This window comes from Mya arenaria, chromosome 8 (genome assembly GCF_026914265.1).
Source record: "Mya arenaria isolate MELC-2E11 chromosome 8, ASM2691426v1".
Lineage (NCBI taxonomy): Eukaryota > Metazoa > Mollusca > Bivalvia > Myida > Myidae > Mya > Mya arenaria.
The window spans coordinates 3,917,834-3,927,702 of record NC_069129.1 but is presented as its reverse complement, the minus strand read 5'-3'; the positions used below and the strand labels follow the sequence as shown (position 1 = coordinate 3,927,702).

General features: G+C 36.3%; 2 long non-coding RNA genes across 2 annotated transcripts; one reads left to right on the top strand and one right to left on the bottom strand.

Moving 5' to 3' along the window:
• Positions 1–4,246: 4,246 nt before the first annotated feature.
• Positions 4,247–5,377, top strand: LOC128244867 (uncharacterized). The gene is made up of 2 exons (XR_008263003.1): positions 4,247–4,501; positions 5,131–5,377. It is a non-coding gene; the product is annotated as an uncharacterized LOC128244867 (long non-coding RNA).
• Positions 4,966–6,310, bottom strand: LOC128244866 (uncharacterized). Its single transcript, XR_008263002.1, has 2 exons — positions 5,471–6,310; positions 4,966–5,227 (listed from the first exon to the last, which is right to left on the bottom strand). It is a non-coding gene; the product is annotated as an uncharacterized LOC128244866 (long non-coding RNA).
• Positions 6,311–9,869: the final 3,559 nt, after the last annotated feature.

Below are 9,869 nucleotides of genomic sequence, written 5' to 3'. Positions count from 1 at the left end.
GCGCCAAAAAACGTAGCAGTTTTTAATATCAGTTCCTTTTTTAGCATTTTAAAATTTATCAAGCCAAATGGTAATTCAAGAAGACGTAGACATCCAGAATTTTGTGGAAAACTTTCTTGCTGAGAATATAACAACATTCGAAGGACTCGACTCTCCTTTCTCGAAGGATGAAGCTAGAACAGCGGTGAAATTGCTAGAAACAAATAAATCATGTTCTTTTGACAATATTACTTATGAATATTTCAAAGAGAGACTTAACATAGTGGACACCCCTTTGGAGATTATGTTTAATTACATTTTAGAAAAGCAATGCTTTTCCAGCTCGTGGCAAAATACGTAGTTTTATCCATATTTAAAAAAGGTGATAATTCAGATCCTAATAATAATTATCATCGAAGCAGTACATTAACAAGCTATTTTGCTTATGAATATTTCAAAGAGAGGATTAACATATTGGACACTCCTTTAGATATTATGTTTAATTACATTATAGAAAAGCCATGTTTTTCCAGCTCGTGGCAAAAAAACGTAGTTTTATCCATATTTAAAAAGGTGATAATTCAGATCCTAATAATAATTATTATCGAAGCAGTACATTAACAAGCTATTTTGCTAAAATTATTTACTATGTTAATAAATGAAAGGCTGTAACGGTGGGTTAAGGAAACGGACTTCGATGTTAAATTCGGGTGTAAAAGTAATTATAGTACAAAAGATGCAATTTTCTTGTAAAGTCGTTTAATGACAAACAGCTGCAAAGTAAAAGGAAATTATAATGTTGTTCCGTTGACCTACTTAAGTGTTTTGATTCTATTTATAGAAATGGTTTATGGTATAAGCTATTGGAGTCTGGATTAGATTTATTGTGAAGTAAGATTATGTGTTAAATATATGGGCTCGTTATCTGATGTTTATGAGTGTGATAATGTCCTTTTACAGGGAGAAATATTGTCACCGATTTTATTCTCAATGTTCGTTAATGATATAGAACTATACCTTAGTGAAAATAACGATGCAGGTTTAACATTAGACCAACTTTCAATTTAATTGTTATTATTTACAGACGATGCTGAATTTTTTTCTGGTACTGTTGTAGGTCTTCAAATACCTTTGAATAAGTTGTATGCATATTGTTAAAAGTGGAAACGTAAGGTTAATGTTAATAAAACAAAAATAGTTATTCATAAAAAGGGAGGTAATAACAATGAAAATGTATTTTTACCATACTAATGAATTGAAAGAAAAGGTATTGTTTTGTCAAGCGGATGTTCAATTATGAACGCTTCACAGACATTAACAGATAATGGACTTAAGGCTATGTGAAATTTATTCGGGATAACTAAGGGGAAAGAAATTCCTGTTAAAATTATGTTCGGTTTATTCGACTCATTTGTGTCATCAATTTTGTGTTATACTTGTGAAGTATGGGGCTTTTTATGAGCTGAAAATATAGAAAGGGTTCATAGAAAATTTCTCAAAATACTTCTTGGTGTAAAAATAAGCACTAGTAACTCTGCAATGTATAGTGAATTAGGACGGTACACCCTCTGCATGTTACTAGATATGTACGAGTTGTAACATATTTCCTGAAATTATATCAGTTTAAAAGAGACAAGTGCATTTTATATCATACATGGCAAGCCTTCGATACGATGCAGAAAATAAAGCAAACTCAAATAATTGGTGTTCAAATGTACGCACTATGTCACAAAATACAGGAATTAATGAAGTATGCCCGTATCCGGAGACTATTAATATTGATTATTTTATTTAACTATTTTTAAGAACAGATTAATCGACTCATTTATTGGGCATTAGAAAAATGATATAGACTCATAATAATATTGAAGACGAATATCTCTTTGTTTTGATTTGTATTGTGATATGAGGAAAAAATACATAAAAACATTTTACTATGCAAGACCAAATATGTTTGAATTTAAACAATTATTAAACTCTGAAATACTGCATTTCTACGAAACAAGCTTTGTTTTGCAAGCATGTATTTAGTAACGATATAACGCTTTGAATAATAATGCTTTACTTTATTGCTTTTTACATGTTAAAACCATTTACATAGTTATATATGTATTCACTCTCGCATTTAACAAATATTGCCATGTCATTTGTTTATGTTATTGTTACGATGAATTGCATATGTTCAAGTAAACAATAAATATTCTGTTATGTTCTGTTTTAACCCGTTACCATGCAGCCGAAATAAGACGGGACAAAATCCGTGCTTGTTATGGAAACATGAGTTTTGGTCTTGAATCATTTAGAAAAAGAAACCCTTTAATAGAGGAAAGTTTGGGAGGAATAAAAACATATTAAAGATTCATTATTTTTTGCATATTTTATTCATCAGGCTAATATGATCTTTCACTTTTATGTCGCTAATTTATTTCTACAAACAAACGAAAAACTCATGGTTTTCTACCATCCATCACATTAAACGCTTGATATTGTTATTCTTACATTAAATGGCAATTGAAGAAAGATATTGATACAAATACATTCGCTCTGATGATGTCAAAGGCTTCATTATTCATCTTATTTATCTTCAAAGAACAACTTTACAGAGTTGAAACGTTTATTCAATAATTATTATATATTTGGCCTTAAGAGTTTCTGAGAAAGCTGAAGATAATCTATGTCTATCTCTTAAATGAATTTGAGAAAGGTCTCCGATATCTAAAATAATATTTCCTTAGGGCTAAGTCAACGTGTAAATATGGGGTTTTGCATTTTGTGTCAAAGGGTTTGTTCTTCAATACATCTTATTAAATCCCTTCAATTAAAACGATATATACTAGAATGTTATCTGGTGTAGTTTCTGGAGTAATTATAATTAACTGTTGATTTTGGAGTGATTAAATAAAAGTCTGAAATATGGTTTTTAGTGTTTGCTAAATTTTCTTAAATATAAATATTGACATTAAAATAAAACGTCATTTGCGATCAAACAGATGCTTACATAATGTGTCTGACTAGACAAAAATATATCATTTGTTGTATTGTTACCTTCATATTAATGTAAACGATTTACAAATTAAATTCAAGTAAAAACATCATATTCTAGTATTTTTAGTTGGAAGAGAGGGTAAAGCCTTAACAAGCCAGGACATATTTACTAGACGAATTTACATGCATTTGAACGTATTCTACTTTACGGTTATACTACTGTACATATACGTTGGCCCACAATCAAAGAAATACTACCTTTATTGTAAACATTTTTTTGTGTAAGTTTTGACAATAATTTAGAAATATAATTGTTCCTAATAAGGCATAAAAGTGACATTTTGAAACAGTGATCAAATGTGAAGTTATGCCATGATGTCCTTTTGAATTAACTGATTACTTTTAGACATGTTTCGAATGCCAAATAAACGAATTGTATGATAGATGATTGCCATTGCAGTTGTAAGCTTATTTTCAAAACAAAACTTTAAAGTGTATGCAACATATCTCCGCATCCGAACTTTGACTAAGTTTCACTAATAAATCAACTAAAAATAAACGTTAACAAATAATATATTGTTCGTAGCACTGAACTCATACGTAAAATAAAATAGAGATTGTTGTAATAATTAGATAAAAGAAATTGTTTTGTGCTCATATCCCTTGTACATTCATAACGTAACATTTGAATGTGATTTCAATTAGTTGATTTTTTCACAGATTCCACACCTTTTGACCAGCCTTATCGCGTTCATACCCCGATAATGACATAAACCCCGCAATTCATTCCTTAAATGAAGAGTAGGCTATTTGTTATATATATATAATATTTAAATATAAATATTTTGTGATTTAAACGGCAGAGTTTGCGATGAATGTGAAGTAAATACACAGGCTAATGTTAACACTGTTTGTAACGATACAGATTATGTTTCTAAGTATGTCCCCGTTAGGGCCTCAGTATTCAAACCAGCCATTTCATATTTTGTGAAAGTGCTTGTATTTGCATTATAAACGGTATAATAATTTATCCGAAATTGTCCGTGCATGACCTAAATAAGTGTTACTATTTTTAAACTATAAACATCGTACATTTATGCTTTGGCTTGTGTTGTCAAATCGGCATTAATGGCCATTTAATATCAGCTTCAACATGGACACGATTGATTTCATTCAAGATAGAGGTATTTTTGTTGATACCGTTATGTAGTTTTTATAAACTGCTTTGCTTTCAAAGTAAATCAGGAAATATCGTACAACTAAATTTTTGCCCGAACCATCGCATGCTTCCGAATCTCATCTACTCGTATGGTTCCTATGTAAACAATGGCTTTTGTAGCTGTTATTCCGACACATTTCATAGATTTCTTATTTTCATATCAGCACTTTGTCGACGGGAAATCCAATCAAGAAAACCCTGACCCTCAAGCAGCTACTGTATTTGACCAGCTCACACCAGCTAGGCCTCCTCCAAAACTCAGATAAATATTTGAGCCACCAAAAAAAAAACGAGAACAGATCGGTCTGAATCGTTAAGGTATTATTTTCTGTATAAAACAATTTATTTCATTGCACATTTAAATCAATTATTATGTTCATTAGAACTTGATTCCGCCAAACATGTGCTGTAAAGACTTAGACTTATTATGAATAAAGAACAAGTCAAACATGTACATATTTTCATTGTTATTCTTATATTTTGGGCCATTTACGTAAATCTACAATATTTAATGATAGTTCATCCAATGTTCAGAGCCCGGATCACATGCACACTCGATTAACAGTATTCTTAAAGTTGCACTCTCACAGAATTCTAGTTTGACACTTTTTGTCTCAGAATCGGCTTATTTTGACATTCTTTAAATTAAGAACTAATATATAAATCACAAAGCAAACTTCTCCGAGCCAAAATATGATAAATGCAATCAAATCCTGTGTAAGTTGTCAAAGTGATCAATCTGTGAAAGTGCAGCTTTAACAGTGAAAAATAACTTCTGCTAATGCTATATATTTTAAAATATATTTGCCATTGCAATAAAGAGATATTCACCTACAATATCATACATAAACACCAAAGAAATATCAAAGTTTAAGTAATGTTTGCAAAACAACAATGTATTTAATAAATCTGATATTAAATATGCAACAACTGGTGTTATAATCCAGAACTGAAGCTAACATCATAGAGGTACATCCTTCCAAGAATCCATCAAAACAACATGCTGAACAACTTCAAGAACTCTCTTCAAAAGACCACACTTTCCTGAAATAAATAAAAGATGCCAATATTAAAATAAATCAGTTACATGTATTGTTAAATATTTTAATACTAGCTGTAAATGCTACTGCCTTTGATGTTTGCTTCCTACATGTATATCATAATGAAATATTGACAAGATAATAGCTAATGTTTTGTGGTTGTTGTTTTTCTCTGGACAAATAGTCCAATACTTTTGTACAGCAAAGTAAAACTAAATGTTATAAAAAGCTTTAAAATAGGTCCTACCGATTATTTGTAAAACTTGTCATCACTGGTTTTCTCTTGCGGTTGACATTGCCTGGACTGGCAAATATTGTGTGTGGGGGGGGCGGTTTCCGGTCTTATGCTAGGTCCCCTGTTGCGGTAGTGTGTGTGGGTTAGAACCAGCTGCCCGGTCAGCTTAGTTGGTTAGAGCGCCGGGCTAGTGTTCTGGTGGTTGTGAGTTTGAGCACCACACCGGGGGCAATTTTCCTCCCAGGTCTTCTTTTACAGTCAGTGTGAACATGTTCCACAATTTCTGTAAGAACAAAAATCAAAGCATGTGAATGTTTGAGCAAAGCAAAAGTTACAGATTGGTATCACCCACGATTGTCACTTGTCAACTATTACATTATTATTCATAAGGGGGAGTGTTCAATCGCTTAGAACTGAAACTTTTTATGCATAACTCCAATAAACCATTTCTGCTCATACTATAGAATACAAGGTAATACTGTATAGCTGGCATGTAACTGTTATTTAATGTCACTTCCGGGTTCCCCATTCGGGCCATTTATGATTTACTCATATTGTGCGATGATTTAATCTTTGTTTCAACAATACTGTAAGAAGGACCGGTGTTAAACCCTTTAAAAGTTAAACTTACCCTTGTTTGCATTTACAGTATCCGTCACACACACGCTTTTCCTTTGTATCGATATCAATGTTGACAACATGGCGGCTATCCGATTTTCTCTGACTTGGATAGATTTCACCCCGTCAATGTTAGATATCGTCATTTTCTAAAGATAAATCGAGCCTACCGATGTAGCAGCCAGTTACAAATTCCTTTGACTTCTATTTTTTTCGCATTGTACTGTCACATTTATGATAATTTGTCAGGAATATCGGAAAGCGAAACGACGCGAGACGCCATTACTTCCTCGTTTGTTTGACGGACATAGACAGAGTTCGCTCCCTTGATATTAGGGGGCGTGGCTTAGAAGCCGCTGTCGTAAGGTCAATTATGCGAAAGAAGCAATTTGTAAACGTAACTCAATTAATGATAACACAACTATATAAAACAAAAACTTTCTTTTATTTATTTTATAAATAACAAATTATGTTTCTTGCTTCGGCACGTGGCAAGTACATCATGAATGTATGGGATTTTTAAAATGTTTTAACCTAAATTAAAACCATGAAATAAGTTGAATGTCAAACGTAAGAATTTGAATTTAGGTTTAGAAAGATGTGTTCTCACTTTCCCAACCGCTAATTTTTCCTAAAGAAATTAATGTAGGGGTTGAGGAGATGTATTGTGTGTTGTAACAATAGAGTTGATAGGTGATGATTGGTGAAAATTGCTATACTGTGCTGAAAAAGTTGCGTGTCTAGTTTTGAGAAAGTTGTTTTTAAATTTCATTAAATAGCACAAATATAGAGCTGAACAGAATAATTATTAATTATTATTTTTGACAAGTTGTATTTTATCTATACATAATAAGTAGTAATGTTTTTTGTTGAACAGTATAGAAAATACAGGTAAGTTGGAGGTGCGAAGAGATAATTGGTGAAAAATTTTAAGTGTGAAAATAAGCGGTAGGGAAAGTGTAAACGAACCTTTAAAACATATAGACCAGTTCAATGGAGTAAATTATAAATAGATCTGACTGACAGACAGATAATATTGAAAAACTAAAATTTACTGGGAACACATCATTAAGATTAACGTTTCTTTTAAATAACAGTATTAGATCAGAATTGTAAATGCATACATAATCAAGGATTAAATTAATTTTGCAAATGTCCCAAAATCAGATGAAAAGAACGAATCGTTTTAAAAATCATTTGGCGCAAGCTTTTTGTTGAAGTGAAACAATAATAGCTTTAATAAGTCGATTTATAATTTAAAAATTCATATGAATGAAACTGTTATTTTTGTTCAAAGAATGGAAGTCCGTACTGAAACAAATTGTGGTAGACTTTTGATGCTAATTGCAAACGTAAACAATCTGTAGGATCTGTAACAATTGTTTGATCTGAGGCTGGATATGGGTAGGGGGCTAGATCATGTCTGTCTGGATATGGGAAGAGTGTTGGGTCATGTCTGTCTGGAAAGGAGAAGGGTGCTGGGTCATGTCCCTCTGGATTGGGGAAGGGTGTTGAGTCATGTCCGCCTGGATAGATGAAGTGTGCTGGGTCATGTCCGTCTGGATATGGGAAGGGTGTTGGGTTATGTCAGTCTCGATAGGGGAAGGGTGTTGGGTCATGTCAGTCTGGATATGGGAAGGGTGCTGGGTCATGAGTGTCTAAATATGGGAAGGGTGCTGGGTCATGTCCGTCTGGATAGATGAAGGGTGCTGGGTCATGTCAGTCTGGATATAGAAAGGGTGCTTGGTCATGTCCGTCTGGATATGGGAAGGGTGTACGGTCATGTCAGTCTAGATATGGAAAGGGTGTTGGGTCATGTCAGTCTGGATATGGGCAGGGTGTTGGGTCATGTCCGTCTGGATAGGGTAAGGGTGCTGGGTCATGTCAGTCTTGACACGAGAAGGCTGCTGGGTCATATCAGTCTGGATAGGGGAAGGGTGCTTGATCATGGCTGTCTGGATAGGGAAAGGGTGCTAGTTCATGGCTGTCTGGATATGGGAAGGGTGCTGGGTCATTCCAGTCTAGATCGGGGAAGGGTGATGGGTCTTGTCAGTCTGGATATGGGAAAGGTGTTGGGTCATGTCCGTCTGGATATGGGAAGGGTGTTGGGTCATGAGTGTCTGGATGTGGGAAGGGTGCGTGGTCATATCTGTCTCGATAGGAGAAGGGTGCTGGATGATGTCAGTCTAGATAAATTATGGGAAGGGTGCTGGATCATGTCTGTCTCAATATGGGAAGGGTGCTAGGTCATGCCGGTCTGGATACGGGAAGGGTGCTGGGTCATGTCAGTCTGGATAGGGGAAAGATGCTGGGTAATGTCAGTCTGGATACGGGAAGGGTGCTGGATTATGTCAGTCTGGATATGGGAAGGGTGCTGGGTCATGTCCGTCTGGATATAGGAAGGGTGCTGGGTTATGACCGTCTGGATATGGGAAGGGTGTTGGGTCATGTCAGTCTGGATAAGGGAAGGGTGCTTGGTCATGTCTGTCTTGATATGGGAAGGGTGTTGGGTCATGTCCGTCTGGATTTGGGAAGGGTGCTGGGTCATGGCTGCCTGAAATCTGGAAGGGTGGTGGGTCATATCCGTCTGGACAGGGAAAGGGTGCTCGGTCATGTCCGTTTGGATAGGGAAAGAGTGCTGGGTAATGTCAGTCTGAATAGGGGAAGGGTGTTGGGTCATGTCCGTCTGGATATGGGAAGGGTGCTGGGTCATGTCCGTCTGGATAGGGTAAGGGTGCTGGGTCATGTCCGTCTGGATATGGGAAGGGTGCTGGGTCATGTCCGTCTGTATATGGGAAGGGTGCTGGGTCATGTCCGTCTGGATATGAGAAGGGTGCTGGGTCATGTCCGTCTGGATAGGGGAAGGGTGCTGGGTCATGTCCGTCTTAATATCGGACAGGGTGCTGGGTCATGTCCCTCTGGATAGGGAAAAGGGTGCTGGGTCATGTCCGTCTGGATATGGGAAGAATGCAGGGTCATGTCCGTCTGGATAGGGGAAGGGTGCTGGGTCATGTCCGGCCGGACAGGGAATTGGACTGGGTCATATCCGTTTGGATATGGGAAGGATGTTTGGTCATGTCCGTCTGGATTGGGGAGTGGTCCAGCGTTATGTCAGTCTGGATATGGGGATTGTGTTGGGTCATGTCCGTCTGGATAGGGTAATTGTGCAGCGTTATGTCAGTCTGGATATGAGAAGGGTGTTGGATCATGTCAATTTGGATAGGGGAAGGGTGCTTGGTCATGTCAGTCTGGATATGGGAAGGGTGTTGGGTCATGTCCGTCAAAATAGGGGAAGGGTTCTAGGCAATGTCTGTCTGGATATGGGAAGGGTGCTGGATCATGTCAGTCTTGATAGGGAAAGACTGCTAGGCCATGTCTTTCTTGATAAAGCGAGATATCCTTGGTCATGCCTTTCTCGATAGAGTGAGATATCCTGGGCAATGTGTTTCTAGATAGAGCGAGATATCCTGTGTCATGTCTTTCTAGTGAGAGGGAGATATCCTGGGTCATGTCTTTCTAGATAGAGGGAGGTATCCTGGGTCATGGCTTTCCAGATAGAGCGAGATATCTTGGGTCATGTATTTCTAGATAGATCGAGATATCCTGGGACATGTCTTTCTAGATAGAGGGAAATATCCTGGGTCATGTATTTCCAGATAGAGGAATAGATGCTTGGTCATGTCAGTTTGGAGAGAAATAAAGGTGCTGAGTCATATCCCTCCAATATAGAGGGATAGATGCTGGGTCCAGTCTGTCTAGATTGAGAGAGAGAGTGAGTGAGAGCGAGAGGGAG